Genomic DNA, 27,799 nt, shown 5'->3' with positions numbered 1-27,799 from the left:
TGGAGGGGAAGCCCTTGCAGTTAATGTAGGCCCTACCCCGCTCAACGGCTGGTGCTTTGATGCGTATATACATGCAGTCTATTGCACCCACTACCTCAGGGTATTCTGCTCTTTGCTGGAAGAGACTCATATTGCTGGCCAATACCTCATGGGAATTGGGGAAATATACATGATCACCGACATGTGCTGACATGGCATCCAGGAACTGGTGCAGTACCCTGGATGCTGATGCCTGTAATATCCCCATCATATCACCAGTTGGTCTCTGAAAGGTACCTGTTGCTAGTATTCTTAGGCCAACACATACCTTGGTTTCCACTGGGATGGGTTCCCCTCTGTTGGTTCTGTGTGTGAGGCATGGCCTGCACAGCTCAACAATTTGCTGCAGGAGGTCTCTGTCCACTCTATAGTGCTCCACTATCTCCAGCTCATGTAACCCCTGATAGGTGACCCTGGGCCTGTACACTCTTCTCCATCTCCTCACTGTGGGTTGTCCGGCAGCATTTGCATTGTCACCACCCTCAGCATGTTGCATATGTCGTCTTATAACAACAATGGCAGCCCCTAGCATTTTTTGTCAGAGTGAAGCTTTTTCAGTTTTCACTTCTAGTAGCATACTCCAGTGTTTCAGTGCACTGTTTTTTGCAGAGTTTTAAGTGCTGGGCTGGGCTAGGCTAGTGTTCTGCCTGTGTTATTGTCTGATTTGGGTTGTTTTCACCTGCTAGCTCTACCAGTATCACCTGGTAGCTTCCTGCTATTTGTTGTGCTTCCTTTTTCCTTTCTGTTTCCTCAGGGGGAGCGACACGCATACAAGCGCAAACACGCTCACACACCTGCATACATGCTTAGACGGACTAAAACTTGCTTATTCGGGCTAAAACGCGCGCGCACCAGTGCAAACAAGTTTACAGGTCTTCCAACAGCCTTATACATGCTTAGTCCAGCTTAAACATGCTCACTCATGCTTCCACGCATGCACTCTGTCTTACTCAAGTTTACAGGCACGCATACCCGCTCAGCAAGAAACTTTCGTGTTATCCACAGTATACACCTTCCATTTCTTGGCTTTCCCTGGCCTACCTGTTGACACACCTCTTTCCATGATGTCTAACTGACACCTAACAGATGCCACTGTCCTCCAATGAGCTGCACTACTTTCATACATACCCCCCTTGTGATGTCACCTATCTCCTCCTCTGTTCCTCCCCATATCCTACTCCTACACTCCACTGACTGTGCTCATTTGCAATGTAAAAGTGTGATTCACTATCCTAACACTCATTTACATAGGATTGCCTATTAATGCTTGGTTACATGTCTTAGACTGAGCTTCTCCCCTTAGCAACCCCTATTCGGTGGCCATGTTGTCTTCAGCCTGCTATTCCCTTACATTATAATTTGACAATTTTCATAAATTCCATGTTTGTGGCTTTTATTGCCTTATTTTATGATTTTAATAGTGCACCCCATTTGCGCGGTGCTGCACTACACTTAAACATCGGAAATCGGCGAAAAAAAATATTTATTTTAATTTTGCATCAGGGAAACTTTCCATTGGCCATATATTTGGCCATTGCCATGCTTCCTCAACCATATGCAACCTTTATTTGGAGCTGACAAGGCTCCATTGTGCTATTTGCAGAATGGTACTCAGTTGTCAACTGAGTACATTTCTGCAGCTAACACGTCTCCTACTCGGACAGGTTTCTGCTTCCTGGATCGCAAATTTACCTCATTTGCATGCCTTTCAGCTGCAAGTGAGGTAATTTGCATATCACAGCCCTCTCCGTGTAGGAGACATATTAGGTTCTCTCTTACACGCCCCTACAGGCTGTTCGTGGATCACTCGTCAGACATGATGGCTGCATGGGGTCTTACTCTACTTGTAGACTCTGTGCAAGCCATCATGAATCCAGCCCAATGTATCACAGAAAATTTTATAACACAGCTGTTGTAGTGCTGTGCATGGAATGAAAGCCATGTTGGGTAGGTGTGAGTAGATTATCTTGCAGAAGGTAGTATAAGACTTGATTGTGTATTCATTTTTCCAGAATTTTGGAGAGTGGTGAGAGTATAGCTATGAGTCTAAAATTAGTTATATCTGTAGAGTTTCCTCCTTTGTGTATTGGAAGGGTACAAAATTGCTTCTAGATGGAAGGGACTGTGGATTCCATAATAGAGCGGTTTATTAGAATAGAAACTGAGAAAGCAAGAACATCAACAGCAACCTGAAGGAATGTGGAGGGAATGTTGTCTATGGTTGTGGACCAAGGTTTTAATTTAGATAGTAGTGTTTTAATATAGTTAGTGGAGACAGGTTTGAGGGAGAAGTTAGTGATAGGGTTACTACTGATAGAAGAGTTTGAGCTATTAGGTCTGTTATTGTTGGTGGGTTGGTTTGTATCTTGATTTATTAATTAGGATATTGAGTCCATAATGTAGTTGTTAAATACGGAAGCAGTTTCCTCATGTGTTTTGTCAGGATGAGGGTTAGGGGAGGGTTGAGTACCTGGGTGTAGTATTTGATTTACAGAGTGCCAGAACTTTTTAGGGCTGGATTTAAAGGTAGAAGATGGATTATTATAGAAATTTTTCTTATCTTTATTCATGTGACTTTTGGCAAGATTTCTAAGTTTTTTATATTTCTGGAGGTGTTGTTGATGTTTAGTTTTAGTCCAAATTTTCCATGCTCTGTCTTCATTTTTTAGTAGTGCACGTGTGTTTACGGTCAGCCATAGGGCTATGTTAGACTTTATGCGGACTGTTCTAAGGGGTGCCACAGAATTTAAAATACTAAGGAAAGTGGAGTTAAAAAAGTGGACAGCTTCATGCAGTTAGTAGTTTTAAGGTATTCCAGTTCGCTTTTAATAGTAAAGATTTGAAAGTTTCAGGATTAAAGTTTGTTAGTTGTTGGTGTTTGATAAACCTCTGAGGTTTAGCTTGATGGGATGTGTATCTTAGTATTTTTACTGGACAATGATCACTTAGGGAATTTGGTAGCATTTCAGGGTTATGGTATTTGAAAGGGTGAGAGACAAGAACCCAGTCAAGGAGAGACGAGCCTGTATGGGAGTTATTGAAATAAGTGGGATCAGAGATGAGTTGAGTAAAGCCATAGAGATTACGGTGTTGTGAGGAATTTTGAGAGGAGAGAGATAGCCAGTTAATGTTGACATCCCCAAGAATGATAATTTCATTTGGGATGTGTTGGGAAATATGAGCAAGCATATTTTCCAGTAGGGGGATATTATCACCTGGTGGAATGTAAATTGCTACAATGGTGATAGTGGAATGGCTATTAATATTTAGGTTTACAGATAAAATTTCAGCTGCGGAGAAGGATTGAGATGTAAAAGTAGAGTTAGAAATGGTAAGGTGGTTAGAGTGTAGGATAGCAATGCCTCCACCTTTCCTTTTTGGTTGATCTAGATGGTGTATGCTATAGCCAGAGGACAAGATCTCTATGCCTTGGTGTTAGGATTTCAACCAGGTTTCAGTCAGAACAAGGATATCAGGAGAATGGTGGGAGATCCAAGCATGTAGTTCACTTACTTTGTTCAGAAGACTCCTAGTGTTTATTGAATAGAAGGAAAGATGTTTATTTGGGAGATTATTAACTTTGGGTTTAGGAGGGCTAGCAGTGGAGTGTGTTGGACCAGGGCTGGGATGAATGTCTCCAGGTAAGAGCATGTTTTTGTGAAGGTAGATGAGTCTGAGCCTATTAGCAGTGGGGGTGTAGTATTTGGTTTTGTGTTTGGTAGGGGTGAGTTGGGTGTTAGGTAAGTGTATTTTTGGTACGAGAGTATTTAATGAGAAGATAGATGGAAAAATGGTGAAGGTTTGGTGATTATATGGCTACAGCAATTTGGGTTTGTAGGGGAGATATGTTTGGGGTGTAAGTGGATGTTAAGTGATGTGAGTATAAGGAGGAGGAGTAGGAGAGGCAGTAATAGGATGGATGTAGTTAGAAATGCATAGATTTTACTCTTGAAGGAGTACATATTGTAGAGTGTTTTTAGTTAATAAAATGCACGCGAGTACAGTTTTTTGGTCTGTTATTAATAAACAGTTTTAGTTTTATTCATCTCTTTCTGGTCTTGTTTCTGTGCTGTCACATTATTTTCTTTGCTCTTGAATGGTGTGTTGTTTAATCCACAGTTAATTCCTTGAGGGCGATTCATATACATAATTTTTCTCCCGTCTTGGAAGCATGGACAAGGGCTTTGATCATATGGTAGAAAAGGGTTACCCTCCTAACACCTTGGATACCGGAACAATGGATTGGTTTACCAGGCTTCTGCAGCTGGATGTCAATCCATTGCTGGCTCAATGGAAAGCTATTTTGGACTCTATTTTGAACCTGCCTGAGTCTGACGAGACTATTCAGATTAGGTATGAGAACTTGAGAATGACTTGTGTAAGTTAAAGCATTTACAATGGCAGTGGATGCATTTGGCAGCCTGCCTTTATCACTGTATTACACCACAAAGGGTGAGAATCTTAAAAATACCCACATACAGTGATCATTATGCTGAACTATTACGTAAATGGCAGCAACTCTATTTCAAGTAGAGCTTCATCTACATCCAGCTGTTGATAGAGTTTTTCAAACCATTAGAATCAGAGCTTCTGGAGGGTGTGAATAAGAAGCGGCAGCAGCTTCTAACTATCTTTCCTAATGAGGTTTGTTTATCAGCCTTTAATGGAGTCATGGACAGCATTTCTTCATATGAACATTTGCGAGTTCAAAAAGAAAGAAACTTGATAGTGATATGAATGATTTTAAATTAGGGCATGTATTTTCTTGGCTGTGGACATCTGAATCCAATGCAGGAAATGTTTTGTAGTTAGTTGAAGAAAACAATTGTCCTTGTGATATAGAACAAGTTGAATCTACCAATAGTTCTGAATACACACACACACACACACACACACACACACACACACACACACACACACACACACACGCACACGCACACGCACACATGCACACACATGCACACACATGCTCACACACACGCACACACGCGCACACACACAAACACACACACACACACACACACACACGCACACACACACACCCTCAAAGGCATCAACACCAATTGGTCCCCTTTAGGGGAGGGACAGCAGGTGAAACAACCAGATATTTGGAGAAAAGTGGCTATGGAAGGACAGGTTTCTCTCCCTTTACCCTTGCTGATCAAACAAATGAGCTTAGAAGTGAAGGAACATTCACTGAGTAGGGAGAGGAAGAGACAGAGACTTATAAGAGAGGAACCTCAGTTGAGATCCCTGAAGTTCATGTAGAACCAGACAAAACGTTCTTAATTTAGAACATTTTGAGCAAAAAGCTGACCCCTTAACAGACGTCTTTCTTGCAGCATGGACTTTTCTTTATACCAGCATAATGGTCCAATTTTAGTGACACTGTTGTGGACATTAGAATATTTGTGAGAAATCTTATGTTGAAAACAATATTTACTAATGATTCTGAGCAACATGTCTTTAGAAAACCTAGTGTTTTTCAGCCAGTCATGTATCCTGCTGTAGAAGCTTTTTGTAGGAAGTGTGAAATGGATTTGTACATCACCTTCAATAATAATGGGGGATTAAGGAATGATTTTTATAATTTGAGCAGGGCTGTGAGGAAAGCACTTTTTGAGCTGTGGAATGATAGAGAGTTAGTTATTAAACCTACTGATAAGGGAGAAGCTATTGTTATCATGGATCATCAATATTACTGTGACTCCATTTTTAAAATGTTAACAGTTGCTGATACATATGAAATTGTTGATGAGAGTCATATTACAACACTTAAGAATAGAGTTTGTTTGCTTACTACTGAATTATCACAGTATTTATCAGTTGAGTATCCCCTGATACCTTTGTTCCAATGGCTTACAAGAATACACAAAGATCCTATTACGCCACCATTCAGACCAGTAGTCTCAGGCAAAGGTTGGCTCATAGTGCTGTTTCCATCTATGTTGCGAAGAAGTTGAGACCAGTTCTGGATCAGGTGGCCATGGTGTTAAGAGATACTAAGCATTTTCTAAATGATTTGTATAGTTTTACCAGCACCGATGTTTTGAAAAGGGGTTGCTTTCTAGTCACTCTTGATGTTACATTCCTATTTACAGTAATTCTGAATTTACAAGGGATAGAAATGGTTAGAGATTTTGTTGGTGCACATAGAACCTATGTCATGCATACCATTGATTTGACATGTTTGTTCTTGGAGGTCGTACTGGAGAACAATGTGTTTATGTTTGAAGGCTTGATTTGTATCCAGAAGGCTGGGATAGCTATGGTGCACATCTTGTGCCAAAAGCTACACCAATGTGGTCCTGGTCCTTGTTCAATGGGAGTTAGAACATGTCTTGGGACCAAATATGTTTACCCCACACATCAGGTTCTACAGGAGGTTTGTAGACAATGTGTTTTTGCTTTGGGATGGGACATTGGATCAGGTAAATTGTTTTGTCAATTATTTATGTTCAACATCTTTTTTTAAAATTAACGTATCAGTGTTCCCATGAGTCCATTGATTTCCTTGATGTCTAGGTCTCTAATGGTCTGGATTTCACTTTCAATATCATATTTTATATGAAAACTTGAAGAAGAAATGGCATGTTATGGCATAGCGGTATGGACCTCAGGCTTGTTTATAAGAATATTCTTAAGAGCCAGGGAATGCAAATTTCCAGACTTAACAGTTTAGAAGAAGGATTTCAAAAGGATTTACAAACCTTGAGATGTGACTTTTTAGAGAAGGGTTATAGCTCTATAGAGGTGAAATAGATGTGCAGTGAGGTATCAACTTTAAGGATAGATAAAGCACAACCATACTATTCTTCCAATAGGAGCCTTAGGGCTCCAGGCAATGGAGTTAATCATGGTGAAGGAAGACATAAATCATGTAAGATCCCAGCCCCTCTTTATTATGCCAGTGACATTAGTGCTGTATGTAACATCATTACAATGAATTGGATGATTTTGCAGACAGACAAATGTATTAAGGTGCTGATAGGTGATAAGCCCAGTTTTGTTTTTAAAAACAAGAAGTCCCTAATGAGATAGCTGTGTTATAGAAATTTCTATGATGTGATGTCTGATGCTACTCATACCTTTGGTATGCAACATTGCAATAAATGTAATTTTGCACCTATATTGATAGATCAGATGTTTTTATTCATCTGCAGATGGGGGTAGTTTTTAGATTTTATACTCAGGCTAACTGTAGTACTATGGATGCTGTGTATATTGTGAATTATAAAGCTTATTTGAGTTTTTATGTTGGGAAGACCAATTGTTCCCTGATGGAATGCATCCAAAAATGTGTATTATATATGGGTTAGAGATGTTAGAAGTACTTTGGCTAAGCATGTAGTAGATCATGGTGATAGTCATGTTTTTAGTTTTAAAATCATGGAGAAAGGTATGAGGAATGCCCGTATGGGAGATTTTAAGAGTTATACTGAAAGTCACAAATTACACTGTGTAATTAAGCCCCAGGCTGATAAATAATTAAGACTTAATGGAAGGGTCTCTTAAAGGCCCATTCTGAAAGTTAGAGATTTATTCAGATGATTTTAATATTTTATTGTTTAATTGTAGTGGGAAGCCATGGTGGTGCAGTGGTTAGCATTGTTGACTCACAGCAAGAGGTTCTCCGGTTCAATCCTTGGCCTGGGTGCCTTCTGTATGGAGTCTGCATGTCCTCCATGTGGTTGCGTGGGTTTCCTCCGGGTGCTCCAGTTTCCTCCCATATCCCAAAGATATGCTGTAGGTGGATTGGACACTCTAAATTGGCCCTAGGTGTAAGTGTGTGCATGTATGTGCCTTCCGTGGAAGGTTGTGTGCCAGGCTGGCAACTTGACACTGTAAAACTCTACTGCCAATCATGAGCAGACAGGTGATCCACTGTGGTGACCCCTAACGATTGTTTAATTTTTGTGAATGGATGATTTGAATGTCTGCCTGAGTTGATTGGGTGATGTACAATTGGTTTCTAATTAAAATGATTAGGGCATTTGGATTGTATGGTCTGAAGAAGCACTTGTAATAGTGTGAAAGCACTTACCTGGTTACGTTAATAAACAGTTTTGGTTTTATTCAGCTGCCTCCGGTTGTGTTTCTGTGCTGACACATTTTTTTCTTTACTAACAAATGAGAATAAAACACGGTAAAGAATACTTCAGAAGACTAAATCTAATATTGAAAATGAAAATACTGAAAACTGCCTTGACATCAACAATAAAGTTTATGCTATAAACCAGTTCTCTTTTCCTGTTCTAACTTACAGTTTTGAGGTGATTGACTGGCCCCAAAGAGTGTTGGATCAGTTGGACAGTAAAAAAAAAAAAAAAGAAAAAAGTAAAATTCTCCATGCTTATCAAATGTACATAAAAATCAGTGTATATACCAACATTATATATTGGGACTGCATATATATTTGCTGATATCACCAGATCCAAACATAGCAAATGTTTTAAAACATGAGGAAAAATGTCTAAGATGATATCTTTGCTTAGTTTAAGAGAAGCATTTCATTGCGAACTGTGAAGTGTGAATGAAAATCAAACCCAAGGAAAAACCTGAGGAATGAAAATCAAACTCAAGGAATGAAAATCAAACCCGAGGAATGAAAATCAAACCCAAGGAATGAAAATCAAACCCGAGGAATGAAAATCAAACCCAAGGAATGAAAATCAAACCCGAGGAATGAAAATCAAACCCAAGGAATGAAAATCAAACCCGAGGAATGAAAATCAAACCCAAGGAATGAAAATCAAACCCAAGGAATGAAAATCAAACCCGAGGAACAGAAAAATCAGACAGCAACTGAATGTGCCAAAAACCAAAAAAAGAATTTAAGGAAAAAGATCAACGGATGAAAATTGGAAAATCTATAAATATAGTAGCAAGTACAGACATCTCCTGGAACAGCTTCAATTGACCAAGACTTGCTGCAAGAATGGTTAAGGAGAGGTGAATGGAAACCAGAAGAAACCAAAACATAATAATGGTGGCCCCAGACGGTGGACTAAGTATACATTGGTTTGCAAAGTCCATTGAACATGTGGGAGAAACAGAGAAATGCAGGTTCTGTAAAAAGGAACTGGAAAGAGTTGCATATCTTTTTGTTGTGTGTGGTATACTCATGGCAGAGGGCCTGTATACTGAAAAGCACAATAGTGTAGCAAGACTGTTGCATTGGGAATTGTGCAAATGCTATGATATAGAAGTAGCTGAGAAGCATTGGAAACATGAACCACAAAGCATTACAGAGAATGATGAAGTTCATATCACATGAGATCATCTATTACCAACAGTTTGGAAAATAGATGTGAGAAAACCAGATATAGTAGTCCATGAAAAAAAGAAAGACAAAAGTAGCATCAATCATAGAAATTGCCACACCCAGTGCTTACAGTGTCTTATATACCAAGAGATACAAAGTCATAAATTACTAGGATTTGCAGGCAGACAAGAGATCAGTGTGGAAGAAAGATACTCAGATAGTTCCAGTAGTAGTAGGAGCAACAGGCCTAATAAAAAAGAATGTATAGTCATACTTATATATGTTACAAATACATGTAAATCTGTTTGAAATACCGCAGTAGTCAACTCAGAGCATATTGCAGATGCTGAGAGGAGGACTTTTAGCTAATATCCTGAAACAATATTAATTTCTTCAACTTTAATTCTACCCTGGTTTAAGAATTTGGTCCATTCGTGCCATGGTATTAGAAACCCAAAAGACTTGGAGAAGTTAAACTGAGAGGGAGCACATCTCTGTTACAGATGGCAGGTATAAGGAATAAATGAAAAAGTTGATAGGTAGCAAGGTAAAAGAGTGATTTGAAATATGCTAAGAGCAGAAGAGAGTCCATAATCCACATTAGGTAGCTAAATAATAGAGGGAAATGGAAATATGTTATGGAAGTAGAAATAATGATAGAGAGGAAATGGAAAGATTTGCTGGACAAAGAAAATTAGAGAGGGTACAGTTGGTGAGGACAGACTTAAACAAAGAAGTCACAAATAAAATAGAAAAGGTGCCCCAAAAATTATTAAATAAATAAAATTAATGGAAATTTCAAATGCTTAACATAGACTGAAACACTTCATCCATGTGTATGAAACACAAAGTAATGGTACATTGAGAAATAAGTAACCGTCTGGGAACTAAAATCTGAAATGTTCAGATTTATAAAAACAGTCTTATGGAGAGCAGACAGGAATGTAGTAACTCAGCATAACTGCTATCAATGGATGACCATGTCAAAGTAAAAGAAGAAGCAGAAAACTTGAGGGAGAAACTAATGTAGCCCTAGGAAAAAAAGGGACAAGAAACTGTGTATGGAAAATAAAGATGCATTAGAGCAACTGTTATAGGTTTGCAATATACAAAGATAACTCCTCCACTGATATATGTAAAAACCTTTTGTAAAAGAAAAAATATATATGTCCAGTCTGCCAGATTGTATACTAAATCAAATTGTTTATTATTTCACTTGGATTTATAAACAAAGCTCAGTAAAAGAATATTCAGAAAAAACATTCAAGATATCATGTATACGATAAATAAATAAGTAAATAAATAAATGAGTTATGTATTTATGTATGTATTTGCAGTATAACAAGTGCAGGTTAATAGAGGTCATGGTATCATTAAGAGTATGGAAGGTAGCAGTGCAGTATAGTAACTTACATATAATTTGCAGTGTTTTTTGTTCCATGAAAGTGTCCCTTGATAGGATGGCTTATACTCCAAATCACTGCTGCATACATACCTCTCAACTGTACAGATTTTCACAGAATGTCCAGATTTCTGCCTTATATCTTTGGCCCACTTTTTATAAAATTGTGTTTTTCTGGCAAATTAGTGGCAAATCATTAAAGACTGAAGTTAGAAAATAATGACAGACATTTGAGTTTCGGACATCATACCCTTCAGAAAATTCATACTAATGCAAAACCTGCTATTCTATCAACTTTCTAAGTTTGTAAGAGCAATATTTAAAAATTGTCCCTATTTTTGGGCTTTGTCCCACTTTTATTTATGGCTTTGTTCAGATTTCTTGCTCTAAGAGTCTGAGAGGTATGGCTGCATACTTAAAAATGATAATACAGTCAGAAATCAACGTTTTGCACCTGCATGTTGTCAAAATATTCAGCATGATATACTGTTTATAGCATTTTCCTTTGAAATGCTGTATGTGCTCTATGAAATTTAAAATCAAATGATCCATAGACAACACAGTTTTGCTCATTATAACAGAGGTTCTTAGACAAGCATGACTGATGTGCTTATGTAACCATAAATCTCATCATATACATTTATGCAACACTGAACACATTTATGATGTTGACATTTGAGAAATGAAATGATCAGTAAGGTTAATCTCTAAGGTAAGTATGTATACTGCATATCAGAATGCACATAATTAAGCTTAGATTTTCAGAGCCCAAATTGAAAATGGTCATAATGAGTTCATCTGCAACCTTTAACACTGATTAAATGCAACTTCTGATATGTGTAGTTTACAATGATGCTCAGAGGCATCTAAAAATTACACTATGATATCAAAAGTAAATAAAGAGGTATAGTATGACAGGAGTTCTATATGTATGAGAAATGTAATATATTTTCATTAATGTACTGTTTTAATGCTGGAATGTTATAGACCCAACATCTGCTCTTTCTGAATCAAAATAAATGTGATTGTAGTTATTAATATGACTTTCAATACATTATTTATTTATTGATTTTTCCATTTATTCATCTGTAAAGTCCCACTGGCATGAAAGCCCTTTTCAGCAGATAAAATATGGACAAAATGAAGAGTCATTTTAATATTACGTTATATAGAACAGTCACATGTTTACATGTGCAGGAGTTGAAATCTAATTGACAGAAAAATAGTTTTCTGATAATGGGACAGAAAATGTGGTACGAATGTGCTAAGAGCAGAACAGAATACACTTTTCCCACATGTTAAGAGATGGAAGTAGGAGCAAAGGGGAAGGGATCTGTAACGAGGGGATAGAAGGGTGACATTAAAGAGCAAAAGACTAACTGTAGAAAATGTGAAGTAGATAGAAAGTATTAAAGTGTGCCAGATGTGTATGTAAGTGGCACAAAAAAAGAGAAAAGGCTATGTAGAGAAATGTGAAAAATATAGATTGAATATGAAGAGATAAAGTTTGAAATTAAGACAGAGAGAGTAGAGGACATTTTAAAGTCACATCGTATAGAGGGAGAGATTATAAGAATAGAAAATCGTGACAAACACAGAGCTAGCTATTGTTTGTAAAAATAAAAAAAACGTTTCTTAAATGTTTTATAGAAGTATGATAACGGGCAACAATGTGAGTGCAAAGTTATAAATATCGAAGGTTCTCCAGAAGTTGAACATTAGCAGATCAGTGAGGCCATCATGTATTATTTTAGTGATGATTTGAATTATTTTAGGATGCTATATGTTTAAGAAATAAAATCATGGAGTTCCAGATTCTGGAAACATGTACAGAATGTAATGAATTGCAAGTAGTAGTGCTGTGTTCTGTTGTGATCAGTAGAAGATTATCTCCTGAGCATTAAGTTCTATTTGGAGAATACTGATGAATGATATATTATATATTAAAAAAAGAATGGCTATTACGTTTGAAGCTTAAAAGAGAAATTACATATTATACAGTAGTCATACAAAAACTACAACAAATTAGTAATGTTGGTAAATATTGCACTGTTACACAAAATAGCATTTAGTCGGACAAAATTACAGGTATTAGTAATGCATATTTTCAAATGCCCTACAAACATTACTGAGGCAACCACATTTCAACATATAAGTAAAACAGAAGTCAAATGTAGCAACAGCTTAAAAAAAGGAAATGGTTGGTTATTAGAATAAACACGTAATACAAAAGGCTCAGAATAATTTCATTATACTAAATGAAGAAATTGATGCAGATGAATGAGAAAAGAGACAGATCATGGAATGCAGTGCTCTTGGCAGATAGGGGGTGGGTGGGTTTCTAGCAAATTTGACATGACAGAACTGGAATCCTGTGTGAAAGAAAATGTTGAAGATGACCTGAATTATGAAAATAATCAAATAAAGTGAGAAAGAAATAACAAAACAAAGTTATGCATTTGGGATGTACCTCAGTAAACATATCAAATTATTGTAAAGATCCCAAAGGTATCTGAAAAGATTACAAGCCTAAAGTCCCTGAGCTACCAAGAGATGCTGGAAGTTCTAGTTCTTTATTTAATGTCATATAGACTTCTGAGGGTAGATCTCTGTCTCACTTATCAAGGCATTACAGACCTGACTTTTCTGGAACTCCTTTTCTGCTGCAAGTCCATTATCCCCACCAATACTATAACCCGGGCCCTACCTCTTAACCAGCAGATAAACAGAATAGAATGGAGGAATAGGTTTATAACCCAGTGTCTCCAAAAGTTCTGGAATAATCTTCATCTGCATTTTAAGCTGCGCAACTCACTATCTTCATTTAAGCATAAACTGCATGACATGATGAGTATTGACAAATTTACACCAGGATCGACTGGCATGGCCCTCCTGGAAAAAGGAGGTGCTGCCTAAGAAAGGTTTCTACAAGGTGTTAATGGTCATGAGACTCAGGGGCCTTGATGTATCTATGAATGTATGAAAATGTATGATACTACAGGAATTTATCAGCTATGTTTCCTTGCTTTACCTGTCTGCATTTGGGAAATTTATTAAGTGTGGTGTACTTTTGAAGGAAAGCCAGAACTTACACTTTTTGTTTTGACAAACAGGGATTTAAAAGGTACAACCACACTACTAGATGTGCAAGGAAGCACAAAGGTGCTTTACCATTTCAGTAGCAATTTTAAAAGCTAGCTTTTTTAAGTTAAATTTGCTATTATGTGTTTGTTTTGCGGGAGTCAAATGTTCATGTCTGGCGTATAAAAAATGATGCCCTTCTAATGTGTTTTGTAAGATGGATCAGCCCAGAAATTTGTTTTTTTTTCCTTGAATAAAGCTGACTATATTTGTAGAGGGAGGTCAGAGAAGCTTATTTCATTACAGGTAATATGACTATAATGATGTTCTAGTACTATTCTATGCTTTTGTGCATGCCATGCACCTTAGTGGAGATTTACACCAAGCGTTGGTGAGAAATGGTGGATGGTTAAGGCCTATTATATAAGTCATACATGTGTTTAGGGTACTGTCACCATCGGTCACTACCATCTGTTCAAAAGATTTAATGATTGGAAGCCTAGACTGGGTTATCCCAAATGTATACTTAATCAACTGAATATTTAGTTCTGAATTTGTTCTGTGTTTCGAGAGGTATGCACTTCTAGATATATGAAGTTAACATTATCGCAAATGAAATTAATTAAGTAGCCTGCAATTATCACTGGCAGTAGGAAGTTAAAGACATATGATTTATTTTAAATAATTTGACAACAACTGTAATGCCTGAAAGTTACTTACAGCTTTTTTTTACCTCTAGTTGGTGAAAGATGCTGTAGCATTTTCATAAATTAATACCTCTTCTGCAAAAAGAAAAATGTGTGATCATTGCTGTTGGAAGGAGTAATCTGCTGTGGGGAGGTGTGATGCCTTATGTACTGAGATAATATCCAATAGCTACTACAAATAATAGTGAGGATATTGGACAGTTTTGTGTTGTTCCTTTATATGTGTTTTTAATCTATTTGATATGAAGTGACAAAATAGGCCCATAATTGTTCTACTTGAAGAAGGAGTTTTTAACATTGGTCACAGAGAGGGAAGGGAACATGGAAGGCATTGTATTGGGTCAGACAATGGGCTATTACTACTTTGTCTGCTTCAGCAATCTATTACAGATGAATGCTGGTGAGCTGTTGACCATGGGAGGCTTGAGTTTTCTGTTAATGGCAGATGTGCTCATACTAGCTATACTCCATCAAGAGGCAATGCATGCACATTCACACCAATGCACAAAGAGCTCTTATCCTATTTCCACAAAACTACATACTATATACAACTTTCACGAGAAAGTGTTAGCATTGCAGCAGATTGGATTACTTCCTTACTGTCAGGGATGAGTAAGCCTATACCAGCTGCAGGCTACTATGGTCTCTCATCAGGTTCTCCATAGTCTAGGTTGCAAGTTTAACCCCAGTTATATGAACCATAATCAAGCTTTGTCTACACCATGGAATTGGCTGGGGTCTGTTACTCTTAGGTTTTGCTTCCAGCCTGTTAGTCCTTAACTTCTTAAAACATTTAAAAACTGCCACTGTGTACTAACTGTGCCTGTGGTTGTGGTACAAATACGGGGCAGCCACTACAATATAATCCTGCAATATAGATAGGTGAGCTATGCTTACAAGACACATATCTCCGAATCCTTAAGGGTACAGAATTAATGATTTAATGTAGGAGGACAGAAAATCATGTTTAGTTGACATACATTCTGTTGTCATTGCTGACTGATCATTACACTAACTTGAAACCTATCAATGCCCGACTACATGTGCTTTGGATATTAAACTGTTTAACCTTTATAAGCTAATCACTATACATGCTTTAGATATTTTATTTTTATTTATTTATTTATTGACATTTGTTAACCGGGTTTATCCAACTGGGCTTGTGGCCCATTTTCAGTGGAGACCCAAGGAGAAAAGCTCCAGTAATACATTTTAAAACAAGTACAATTTTAAACAATATTGGTATAATAGCAGTTATAGCAAAACGATTCACATATGTTGGCTTACATGCATAAAGTTAAAGTTGCATTAAAAAGAAGCAAAGTAACAATTTTGCATTGATATAGTTCAATAGGTCAACAATAAACATTTTTTGTTTGTATAAAATTGTGCAAATGCATAGCAGACACAATGGAGAGAGAGATATTAAAATGATTAAGTTGTATAAGCCTATCACTAGCCTTCATCTTACCAACTGAGAGCAAAATATAACATATCTATAGATTAACTCTTAAGGCTGAAATTGTGAGTTGTATGTAGCATCCCCATATTGAAATCTTAGCCTTTTCTTTTCTGACCTTGGAATAAGAGTTACTACATTTCCCTATGAATTAGCTAATGTTATTATGCCTTATTAGTAAAATTCTAAGATGCCAGAGCAGAAAACTGATGTTTGTCATATGTTGTGATACTGTGATAAAGTGAAACCTTTGTGGATTCCACAATGGAAACGGTAGAAGCTTTGCTTAACAAATGTTTGCCTTGGGGATCTAAGACCTGAGTTTTAAATAAAAAGCCTACATTGGTATCTCAAATGTGCTAGAAATTTATTTCCACTCTATCAGTCATTGAATGTCTGAGTGCTGCAAAGTACTGGAAGTAGCATGCTTTACTGTTGGCAACAAACTGAGATCTGAAATTAGTACAATATTTAGGCATAGCAAGTCACTGGTTTATGTGACAGAAGATGCAAAGCCATGATGATTTATAGGATGGGATTTTTACTTTGTTTTGTCACAAAAATGTTTTCTCTGCTTAAATCTTTGTATGAATTTAACAGGAAGAGTAAATGCATTTCTCAATACTCCACACCAAGCAAGATAATACTCATTAAAAGGGAAGACCAATAATGCTATAAAGAAATATGCAAATGGGAACTTCTATGGATGGGTGTCATACTGTGTTTTTATGGTGGGGTTTATAACACTTTCATAATATGTATACACACACACACACACACACACACACACACACACACACGCACACACACACACACACACACACACACACACACACACATATCTATATATATCTATCTATATAAATATACACATATATATATATATATATATATATATATATATATATATAGATCTACTTTTCTTTACAACTTCAAAGTTTCAAAACTTTGAACTGCAAATGGTTGTGACCATAAGATCAAAGTTTTGAAACTTCAAAACTGTAATAAAAAATAAAACCAAAAATTTTTATTTTTACATTTTGTGGGAGGGCATGCCCCTGCACTCCCACACCCCATGCTAAATAAATATGCCAACTCCGAGATCGCACTACAGTGAGGAAAATGGTAAATTTCCCATTTCGAGCTGTATGGTGATCTCCATTCAAAATGTTCAGAGTTTTAAAACTTTGATCTTATCGTCACAATCATTTGTAGTTTGAAGTTTTGAAACTTCGAGCTTGTGAAGTGAATCAATTTACATATAAAATACGTGTGTATATATATATATATATATATATATATATATATATATATATATATATATATATATATGTGTGTGTGTGTGTGTGTGTGTGTGTGTGTATATATATATATATATATATATATATATATATATACATATATACAGTTGCTAAATCTGTTGTAGCATGGTGGAAGGCTGAGCAAAGTTGTCCTTGTGCATTTTTATATATATATATGTATGTATGTATGTATGCATTTATTTATTTTATTGTTTGTCTATTATGGCATATTGTGTAATTAAGGAAACTGCAAATGAGGGAGTCTCTGTCAGTGGCCTATCAGAAGCTTTGTTTTTGCATCTTTGTAGTTTAACTATGAATTTATTGTTTTATACCATGACTTTGTTGTGAGTTGCATCTGTATTTTATGCCTCTTTTGAATAAATACTGTATTTTGTTTTCTTGTCCGCTCCTCTTCCATGGTTATTGTAGAATTTTTTGTATGAAATATATTACAGTAAGAAAAAAGGGTACTTATGTATTATCACAACCAGATTTTGTGACGTGGTATACTTTCTTCTCTTTTACTAAAACTACAACAAATAGGTGTAATTGGGAAGGGTGAACTGTTAAAAACTCTTCTAGGATATCTGTGGTGGGTTTGTAAGACAATTAAGGGTTAAAATGTTAGACTTTGCGGGTAGCATGCTTTAAAGATGTCAAGAGGTGAATTCAGCGAGCAGCTCAGTCTTCAGATATTAGTCTCAAGTCTGCACTCCTGCTTTCTGGTCTTGTAAATGACAAATCGGAATGGTAAGTTAACTTCAGTTTTCCACAGCATCTCATCACTTTCACTCTGAAACAGAAAACAACACTGAAATCCTCCTCGACGGGATAGTGGTGTGTAAGACTGATGTTAACCTACCATTCAGAGTGCTTTACAGCAGCAGAAGGCAGGACTCCAGACTGGAGGCTAATAATCTGAAGACTGAGCTGCTTGGTCCGCCAAACAGAAAAATGGAAAAGTCACATTGGTGTTAAACTGATGTCAAAGATACTATTAAGAAAGTACCATACATTTTGTACACTTTCACAAAAAGCCTTAAGAAGGAGCTTGACTTTCCAGATCCTGTTTAAAACACATAGAGGATCACAGTCGCCCTGAATCTGTGGTCAGTGTAATAGAGCACATGGTTCTACGCGCTGTCTTTAAAAAGAAATGCATGCATGAAGAAATATTTGTTCCTCTCGCAGTTGGCTGCAAAAGTCTGGCTTCCGTTTCTTCTTCCTGCTCATGTTTAACCGGCAAAACCTATCAGTAGGAGTCAACAGACACCTTCTTACTCAAACATTCACTCCTTTCAAAAACCATTAGGAGTTAGACAGCGTTACAAATCTGGTTGCGATAATACGTAAGTACCAAAAAAAGCTATCAAACCAAATACAGCATATGACCTAGGAAGTTGCTTTCCCAGCAGTAGTGGAAAATATTATAATGGCATGTTTTCATTCATAGGTTCATAGGTTCATAGGTTCATAGGTTCATACTAGGCTATCTGCCCAAGGGCATTTATAAGCCTAGCCCATAGTTATGTGGCTTTCGCCACCCCTTTAGTTTGAAGAAAGCTATGCCTATTATTTTGCTGTGCCTCTGTCAAGCAGTGACACTGAAGTAATCCCTGGGGTATATCTGCGATCTCCCATCCATTGGTCAAGATTCCTCTTGAACAAGGCCAGCGAGGTGCTCTGCCTCACATGTACCGGGATTTTGTTCCACAGCATAGGGAGTCTCTGGGTGATGAATCTGTCCCTCCAGCACATTCTATTAATAACCGTGTCAAGGTTTAAGTCTCCGCCTTGTGGTTCTGAGGGATCTAGATTTTGAGGTGAAGCATATTCATCAAATCTAGGTTTGACATGGCCTTATATGTCAGGCACAGGTCACCTCTGAGCAAGCGGTATGCACTGAATAGAGCTGGAGTTCTTTCAGTCTGGCAGCATAAGACATATTTTGAGACCCTTTATCCTTTTGGTGAGGAACTTTTGGGGCTTTTCCAGCTGCTGCAGGTGTCGGGTCAGATACATTCCGATGGGGCATTGTACTCAATCATGGGTCTAATGAGTGATGAGTACAGGGGGACGATGACCTCCCTAGATCTAGATGTGAATCCCTTCATGATCAGGTGGGCAATGTAGAAGGTTTTCCTAACTACTTTGGCAACATGAGTGTCAAACGAAAGGTTACTGTCAACCTGGGTCCCCAGATCCCTGATGACTTCTTCTGTGCTCAGTGGATTGCCACCTATATGGTAGCTAGGGGTAACCTTGTTTTTCCCGAGGGTATGACTATGCATTTCTTGGCGTTTAACTTTAGGCCATGGCTCTGGCACCAGTTATCAGTTTCTGTGAGGCCCTTCTGAAGGATATCTGTGTCAGATGTGTTTTCGACTATGGTGCCCAGTTTGCAGTCATCTGCAAACTTTGTCAGCCATAACCCTACTGTGTTTGCTTGTACTTCAGAAAAGTAGATGCCGAACAAGAGTGGTCCCAGGACTGAGCCCTGTGGGACACCACTTGTGACAGGCTTTGAGTCTGACATGGCGCCAGCAACTCTGACCCTGTGGGTTCTGTCACTTAGCCAGTTTGCAACCCATCTTGTGATGTATGGGTTTACATTTAAGCTGATGAGTTTTTCGATGATACCTGAGTGGGGTATTGTGTCGAAGGCCTTTGCCAGGTCGAGGTAGGCTGTATGGACTGCCTTGCCCTCATCAATGGCCTTGGTGACTGTTTCAAAAAGTCAACCAAGTTTAAGAGGCATGATCTGCCTTTGACAAAGCCAAACTGGGATGGATCCAAATTCTGCAAGTTCCTATGTCTTTATTTATGAGTTCCATTATGATCCTCTCCATGGCTTTGCAGATAAGGCTTGTCAAGCTAATGGGACGGTAATTTCCAGGGTCAGTGGAGGCACCTCTCTTATGAAGTGGGACCACAGTCACCGTCTCCTTATCCTGAGGTGAGGCTAAGATTAAACAGCTGTCCTAACTGCGGGTTTAATTCCTCATTGAGTTCGGTGGAGCACACAGCCGGGGACACCATCCGTCCCATGGATGCTGTGTTTTTGCCTTGGAGAGAGCAGTTCTCACCTGGGCATTGGAGATGTTTGGGGGCTACAATCCTCTGGTATAGATATCTCTCCTTTGGGGAGGGGGAAGTTTGCACTGAACCTGTCAGCCAGTATGTTGGCAATGTGTGTAGGTTCAGTAATCTTCACATCATTTTGAACTAATTCTGAGCATATCTGGGAGTTTCCAGCTTTACAAAAGTGATTGAAGGCATCAGGGCAATAAGAGCTGAAAAATCATGCTAAAAAAAAGTTTCTATGCACAGAATTTATAAAAATAATCCAGTGTCTGTATATTGTGTGCTGTCCATTTGTTTCAAGTCTCAGGAATGTAGCTACTCCAAATTCATGCTGAGAGTGAGTACAAATCATTTCTGCATGCACTGTGCTAGTTTTGCCATGTTTGACCTAGCATTCTACACTGAGTGGCGCCAAATGAGGGTAAAGGATAAATCCTCTAGCCAGGTACATGTAGCATCTTGATAGAACACTGTCATATGCACTTTAAAAGACCACGGAGGGAAAATATTCTGAGAACTATTTCTGGTGTTTTTGTTATGTCTTTCAAGTTTGCCTACAGATGTTAAATTAAAATTGACATTATTTTCCCTTCTGTATAAATGAATGTTTGCAAAAAATTAACATCAATTTGGCTAAGACAATCCTTAAAAGTGAGCAGTAACCAGAGCTAATGACTGATGGTTTTAGAAGACATCAATAGAAAAACTAAGTTTTTATTTGTTTGCCTGTGTTACATGGGCAGGGTAGCCTTGATCAAAAGAGCTCTTCCAGTCCTGGTATGCTCATTTTCATACAAAGTGTCCATTTTGCTGTTGTCATCTAAAAGTCTCCTTAATCTTAGGTGACAATGCTAACTGGCTATTTGACATATCAGGTCATACTGGAAATTAGTGTATGCCACTGTGACAATGTGAAGTAGTGCCAACTATGCCAGAGAAAGTAAAGGAGTACATGTGTAACATATGCCAGCATAGCTGCTGGAGTTTTGTAAAGAATTATATGTCATTTGTACATCAAATAGGTTTGTACAGGTGTTTGTATTGAAAATGTTTTTGTAAAGCTGTCTGTGTTAAAAAATGTACCAACGGTGGGTCCTGCTGAACAGAAAAGAAATACACCTGTATGCCAGACTGTATTATAACTGTTGAAATGAATATACTGTAATAAAGGATATTGGAACAGAAGAGGTTAAACTCAGTTCAGCTAACTTTGAAAAATAGTCTGAAATTAAATTACCTGGTTTAAGCCATAACAATTGTATCTTATAGTTCTGATTGCCGCCAGAGACAAAATGTCTGTGAAAACCAGGACTAGGAATCCTACTGCATTGTCCTTAGAGGTGAACTATTTGTTACCTTGGAAGGGTAGAAGTTTTTGAAATGTTTTTATAGCTTTCAGATCGTATAGAACATCTTAGCAAAGTATGACAAATATGTGCTATATTCTGTCTCAGTTTCTAGTAAAGGAGGTAGTGTGAGAATCAAAGTCAGATGACCAGATGCATGTGATGTCATTCTGTAATCCAGCACTGAAATGATGTTTTAATACTAAATGAATCATAATTCTCAAAGCAGTCTGTTTTTAAAACCTGGCAAAGAAGGATAACTCACCCATTTTATCTTGGTTTCCTCTAGTAACTGAACTAGCGGACAATAATTCTTTAGCTCAGTCCAGAAAATATAGTCAGAGTAGTTATGTATTGTTTTTCTGTAGCTGTGTAAATCTTTTTATCTGTGCTATTTTAAATAGTTCCAGTGATTCAAACTCTGGTGTTTATTGTAAATAGATATTTAGTATTTTCATGTTGTATTATTTATTATTAATTATATTTAAACTTTTCATTGTGGCTGGTCATTTAGAGAATATTTTAACCTTTGAGAGTACTTACATTTTTTTGGTGACACTGCGGCCACTACTAAAAGCCTTGCTGCATTGGTCAAACATTACCATTTGCATTCATATTAATTTTAATCAGTATAATTGGGTACCCTTGAAGAGCCTTAGAGTACCTGGCTTTGGAGTGTTCTGGTGGCAGTATCTACCTTACTGTCTGGGCAGAGGGGGCATAGCTGGTAAATTTTTGTCGGTCTTTCCCAGGTGTGTCTTTTGTGTGTGTGTGTGTGTGTGTGTGTGTGTGTGTGTGTGTGTGTGTGTGTGTGTGTGTGTGTGTGTGTGTGTGTGTGTGTGTGTCTGAAAATCAAATCTCAAAGAGTGTGTGTGCATTTATGTGTGTGTGTGTGTGTATGTGTGTGTGTGTGTGTGTGTGTGTGTGTGTGTGTGTGTGTGTGTGTGTGTGTGATTGTGTGTGTATGTGTCAGCTACTTGGAGCAGGGACACAGAGCACTGGTTGCACAGACAGGGTGGTGGAGGACTTGGCTTGGAACATTCTGCTGAGGACTCAACTCTACAGCTGTGTCAGTGGGGAGTACTATTTGGGACCTGTAGAGAGAGAGGGAAACCCAGCCCCAGGAATGAGTGTGTTCCCTGTGTGCTAAGGAAAATTGTGCTTGTGCAGAGACCTGCATCTGAAAATCATGTGTGTATCTGTTTTTGCTCCAAGTGAATGTCCCTCACCTGTGTAAGTGGTAAGGATTGAGGTTCCTTGATTAGTGGCCCAGAGAAGAATGCCACATATTGGTGAGCAGTGGTGTGGATATTAAATGATCTTCTGCAGTCTATAGGCAGTTTTTACTGAAGGTGTGTGTACTGTCAACAGCCAAAAGGTAAACATACAGTTTAATTTTCACAACAGTTTTGTTTATTTATATTTATTTTTGTTAGTTTAGTTTAGTCAGGGAAAGCAGGCAAAGATGTCAGCAGAGGTTTATGGCAAGCTGACAAATAACCAGTTGGCCAAGGTTCGCAAAGCCAAAGGACTGGTGCATGCCAACCTGACTAAAGAGGAAATTATTTTAGCCTTAACTGCAGCTGCCACATGCATCAGCAATCAGGAAGACAACCAGTTTGGTGATGGGGACTTGCAGCCCTCAGAAACAGAACAGTTCATCTTTTCCTCAGAGGACTTTAAAACCTGTCCTGAGTAAAAAAGACTTGAACTGGAGGCCAAACGTTTGGAAATAGACTCAGCGGAGAGACTGCATCAGGCAAAACAGATGGAATTAGAATCAGCTGAGAGACTGCAGTGTTTAGAGGCTGAAGAAAATGCGAGACTGTGATGTTTGGAGGCTGAAGAAAATGAGAAACAGCAGCAACATGATCGGGAGATGCTGACCCTCGCCAGGGTCATAGAGGTAATGGGGAAGGGAATAACTGAACCCCAGAAGCAATGGAGGTCAGTAAATTTCTTCACACAGTTTACAGAGGGTGATAACTTTGATAGTTTTATTCATATATTTGAAAGAGTATGTAAACAGTATAATGTTGATCAAGGGCTCTGGGTATGGTTCCTGACCCTCTTACTCCATTGTAAACCTTTAACTGCTGTTTTTAAATTTTCTGATACTGATTGCTTAAACTATGATAAAGTTAAACAATATTTGTTGGAATGTTTTAAGTTAATACCTGAAGCTTACAGAAAAAAAGTTTTGTGAGCATAGGTGCAAGGCAGATGAAGTGTATGTGATGATATTGCTGTGTTAACCACTTATTTTCATAGGTGGGTGAGTGGGTGTCAGGTCACCACTTTTGAAAGGCTGGCAGACCTTTTGGTGAAGGTACAAGCCCTTAGCACTTTGCATGAGGACATGAGAATCTTGTTGGTAGATCTGGAGTGCAGTTATGCAGATGAGCTGGGGATCTCTACTTAGCAAGCATTACATCACTGCACAAGAAAGGAATAGCCAGTGATCCACATGGATATAAGAGAACCCATGGCTGGCAGACTAAACCAGTCCAACAGAGTCCATCAGTAACAGGGGAAGCCACAAGTTCATGTACATGGCCTGGATCAAGGGTTAGATGATTTCAATGTTACCAGTGGGGCCATGTAGCATGCAAAAGCAAGGTGGTGAACAAGAGGTGGGGGAGCCAGCAAGTAGGAATAACAGTATGCCAGTGGTACGTTGTCTGTAGACAACAGAGGTACCAAACTATAACTGGAGCTTATATCCTATCTTAGGGGTTGGAAAACAAATTACTGCTAAGACAAACTCAGACACTCACATAAACATTGTGAAGCCTGCTGTGGTTAAAGAGGAGCAGTTCTTGTTTGGGCAGTCCACTCCAGTCAGAATTTTAGGAGGGACCCTATTCCAAATGCCTTTGGTCAGGGTTCACCTTGACTGGGAGGGTGGAAAAGGAAGCAAGGAAATAGGTGTGCATGAGGACATCTCTGCACATGTCTTGATAGATAATTTTGATAATGCAGTACATTGTGTGCATGCAGTTACACACAGTCAGGCTTGGAGACAGGCATGTGGGGCTGATAGCCTAAGGAAATCCAGATAGACCCCACACTTGAAGGCTGGGCTGTTGAGGTGGCTATTTCAGGAAGGGAGTTGCCCTGTAGCAGTGAGCCTAGAGGTGAGGCACAGCTGCTATAGGTACTGATATTACTTTGGACAGACTGGCTGCCAGGGCAGAGGTGAGTGGTAGTATCCAGGCTGACAGTGAGGCACCACTGTCAGCGGATACTAGACTTCGTGTGGATGGGGATCTGGGAATGGTCACAAAGGGAAAGTTGAGACAGGCTCAGCTCTCAGACCCTAGATTACAAGGCTTGAGGGAGGTAGATAGGGAGGCACCTGATTTTCAAGGAAAGAGGGAGTCTGTATACTGGAACAAAGGGTTACTGTACAGACTGTGGATCCCTGAGGGAGGGCTAGAGGGTGAGGTAATACAGCAGTTGATAGTACCTAGAGCCTAGAATCTGGCACTTCTAGCCATAGTCCATGACATACCTTTTGCAGGTCATATGGGCATAAAGCATACCAAGAGACATATTATGCAGAACTTTTATTGGACTGGGATTGCAAGTGATGTAACAGGGTACTGCAGGACCTGTGAGCAGTGCCACAAAGTAGGCAAGGCAGGAGACAAGGTCAAAGCTCTTTTGATGTCTTTGTCTGTGATTGAGGAGCTGTTTCAGAGAGTAGCTATGGATATTGTGGGGCCTCTGAATACCCCAAGTTCCACAGGGAAGAAGTATATACTGGTGGTAGTAGATTATGCTACTAGATACCCTGAGGTGGTGGCTCTGTCCCCCACTGGTGCAGAGAAGGTGACAAATGCTTTGCTAGAGATTTTCAGCAAGGTAGGTTTCCTGTGAGAAATACTGACTGACAGAGGTGCCAATTTCATGTCACACCTGATGGCTTATCACCAAATCAAATGCTATTGATAGCTCAAGGACCATATCTGAACAATAGTGTTGATCTTGTATATCTAGTTGATCATTAAAAACTCTAGTAAGAACAGTCTCAGTGTCATATATCAAGCCCTAAAAACAGAGTTGAATAGATAGAATGTTTTTGTTCCTCACATGTAAGCCTCCAATTGAAGGTAAACCACTTTTTCTTGAATACTACTGAGAAAGGGAAGACTCATGATTGGATAATAGTTATCAAGATTGTTAGAAGGCAGACAAGGCTTTTTAAGGATTGAGATAATGACAAGCTCCTTTAAAGTAAGAACAGAATGTTCTGGAGCTGACAATAAAAACTGTCTGTTTTGGTTTGTCTGGAGCTGACAATGTCATATAGCAGTGGACTAACAATCATTAGAGAAGTCACCAAAAGCAAAGAGAGGCAAGAATAAAAATAATACATGATATTATGTGAATTGGGTGATACAGTGATGAAGGATTCTTATCTGTAAGCATTGTGGTTTTATTAAAGTTTGTTAGTACTGTGAGCTGCATGTTTATTTTTTGGTTATCCTATAAGAGGGACATGGCAGCTGCAGTCTATTTATGTAAGGAAATATATATGTATATATACAGCAAGAGGTTCTCCGGTTCGATTCTCGGCTGGGGTGCCTTCTGTGTGGAGTTTGCATGTTCTCCCTGTGTTCGCATGGGTTTCCTCCAGGTACTCCGGTTTCCTCCCACATTCCAAAGACATGCATCTGGAGTATTTCTCCCGGGGCCTCCGCTGAAAACAGGCTCTGTGGAACCTAGTCGGACATTCCCGGTCAACAAATGTTAAATAAATAAATAAATAAATAAATAAAAATATATTTACATATATGTGTGTGTGTGTGTGTGTGTGTGTGTGTGTGTGTGTGTGTGTGTGTGTGTATATGTATGTATATATATATATATATATATATATATATATATATATATATATATATATATATATATATATATAAGTAACCGTTAAAATGTATTATTATTTCAAATTTGTTTTGGTCTCTTGATTTTAATAATAATATTATTTCTTCTTGAATATTCTTCCACTTACTATTATAATTTGAATTTAAATGAAGTAATATTGCTGTAAATTATGAAGCCAAAGAGTAGGATTCCAAATCTGAGAATTTAATCCCTCCTTATTTCCATAAACTGACATGAACTTTATAGAATGTTCTAGGTTTTTTAGGATACCATAAACATAAAAGTATTTTTTTCTGTTTTTTTTTGGTTAAAATTTTATTAGGATGGAGAGCTGTTGATTGTAAATTGTGCATTATTTTAGGAGGAATCATCATCTTTATAAGAACTAATCTTCCCTCAAAAGTGAAATAAATCATATTCCACTTTTTTATTAATAATTCAACTATGAAAATTAGAAAATCAGAATTAATTATTTTAATATCAGGTTTTATTATAATACCTAAATATCTAAGTTCTTTATTATCCCAATTATCATTAAATGTGTGCTTAACGGAATTGTTTATTTGTTAATTAAATAAAATAATCTCAGTTTTATTTTTCATTAAATTTCATTAAAGTTAAATCTGTAAATAGATTAGTTTTTTAATCAGTACTTACTATTGTTGCATAAATTATAAAATATTATATGCAAAAAGCTGTATTTTTATGTTATAATTTTTAGTTATATTAAAACCTTCTATACTATTACTGAATATAATACTATTAGCTAATGGTTCAATTGCTAATGCAAATGAAAGAGGAGATAATGGGCAACCTTGTCTTGTACCTTTATTAATATCAAATGATGTGAAATAAACAGACCTATTTTAATGTATGCTTTGCAATCTAAACACAAATTCTTTATTGGAGCAACAAATTCTTTTGGTAATCCAAATGGAAAACAAGTTCTAAATAAATAACTCCAAACCATAGAGTCAAATGATCTCTCAGTATCTGAACTCATCAAAGCTAACTTCTTATTTTGATTTTTGGCTAGGTCTAATACTGTACATGCTCTCTTTAAATTATCATAAGTGAGTCTATCGATAATACAATCGATTTTGTCTTTATCAGTAACACTCACTATTATTTCTCTAAGTCTTAAGATGATTTTGTCATAAAAAGCATGCAATCTATATTTATCAATGAAATTGGTCTATAGGATGATACTATGCTAGTATTT

The sequence above is a fragment of the Protopterus annectens genome, chromosome 2.part1 (genome assembly GCF_019279795.1).
Source record: "Protopterus annectens isolate FY-2018-M chromosome 2.part1, PAN1.0, whole genome shotgun sequence".
In the NCBI taxonomy this organism is placed as follows: Eukaryota; Metazoa; Chordata; order Ceratodontiformes; family Protopteridae; genus Protopterus; species Protopterus annectens.
The sequence above is the reverse complement of the archived record's forward strand: the minus strand, read 5'-3'. Positions refer to the sequence as shown.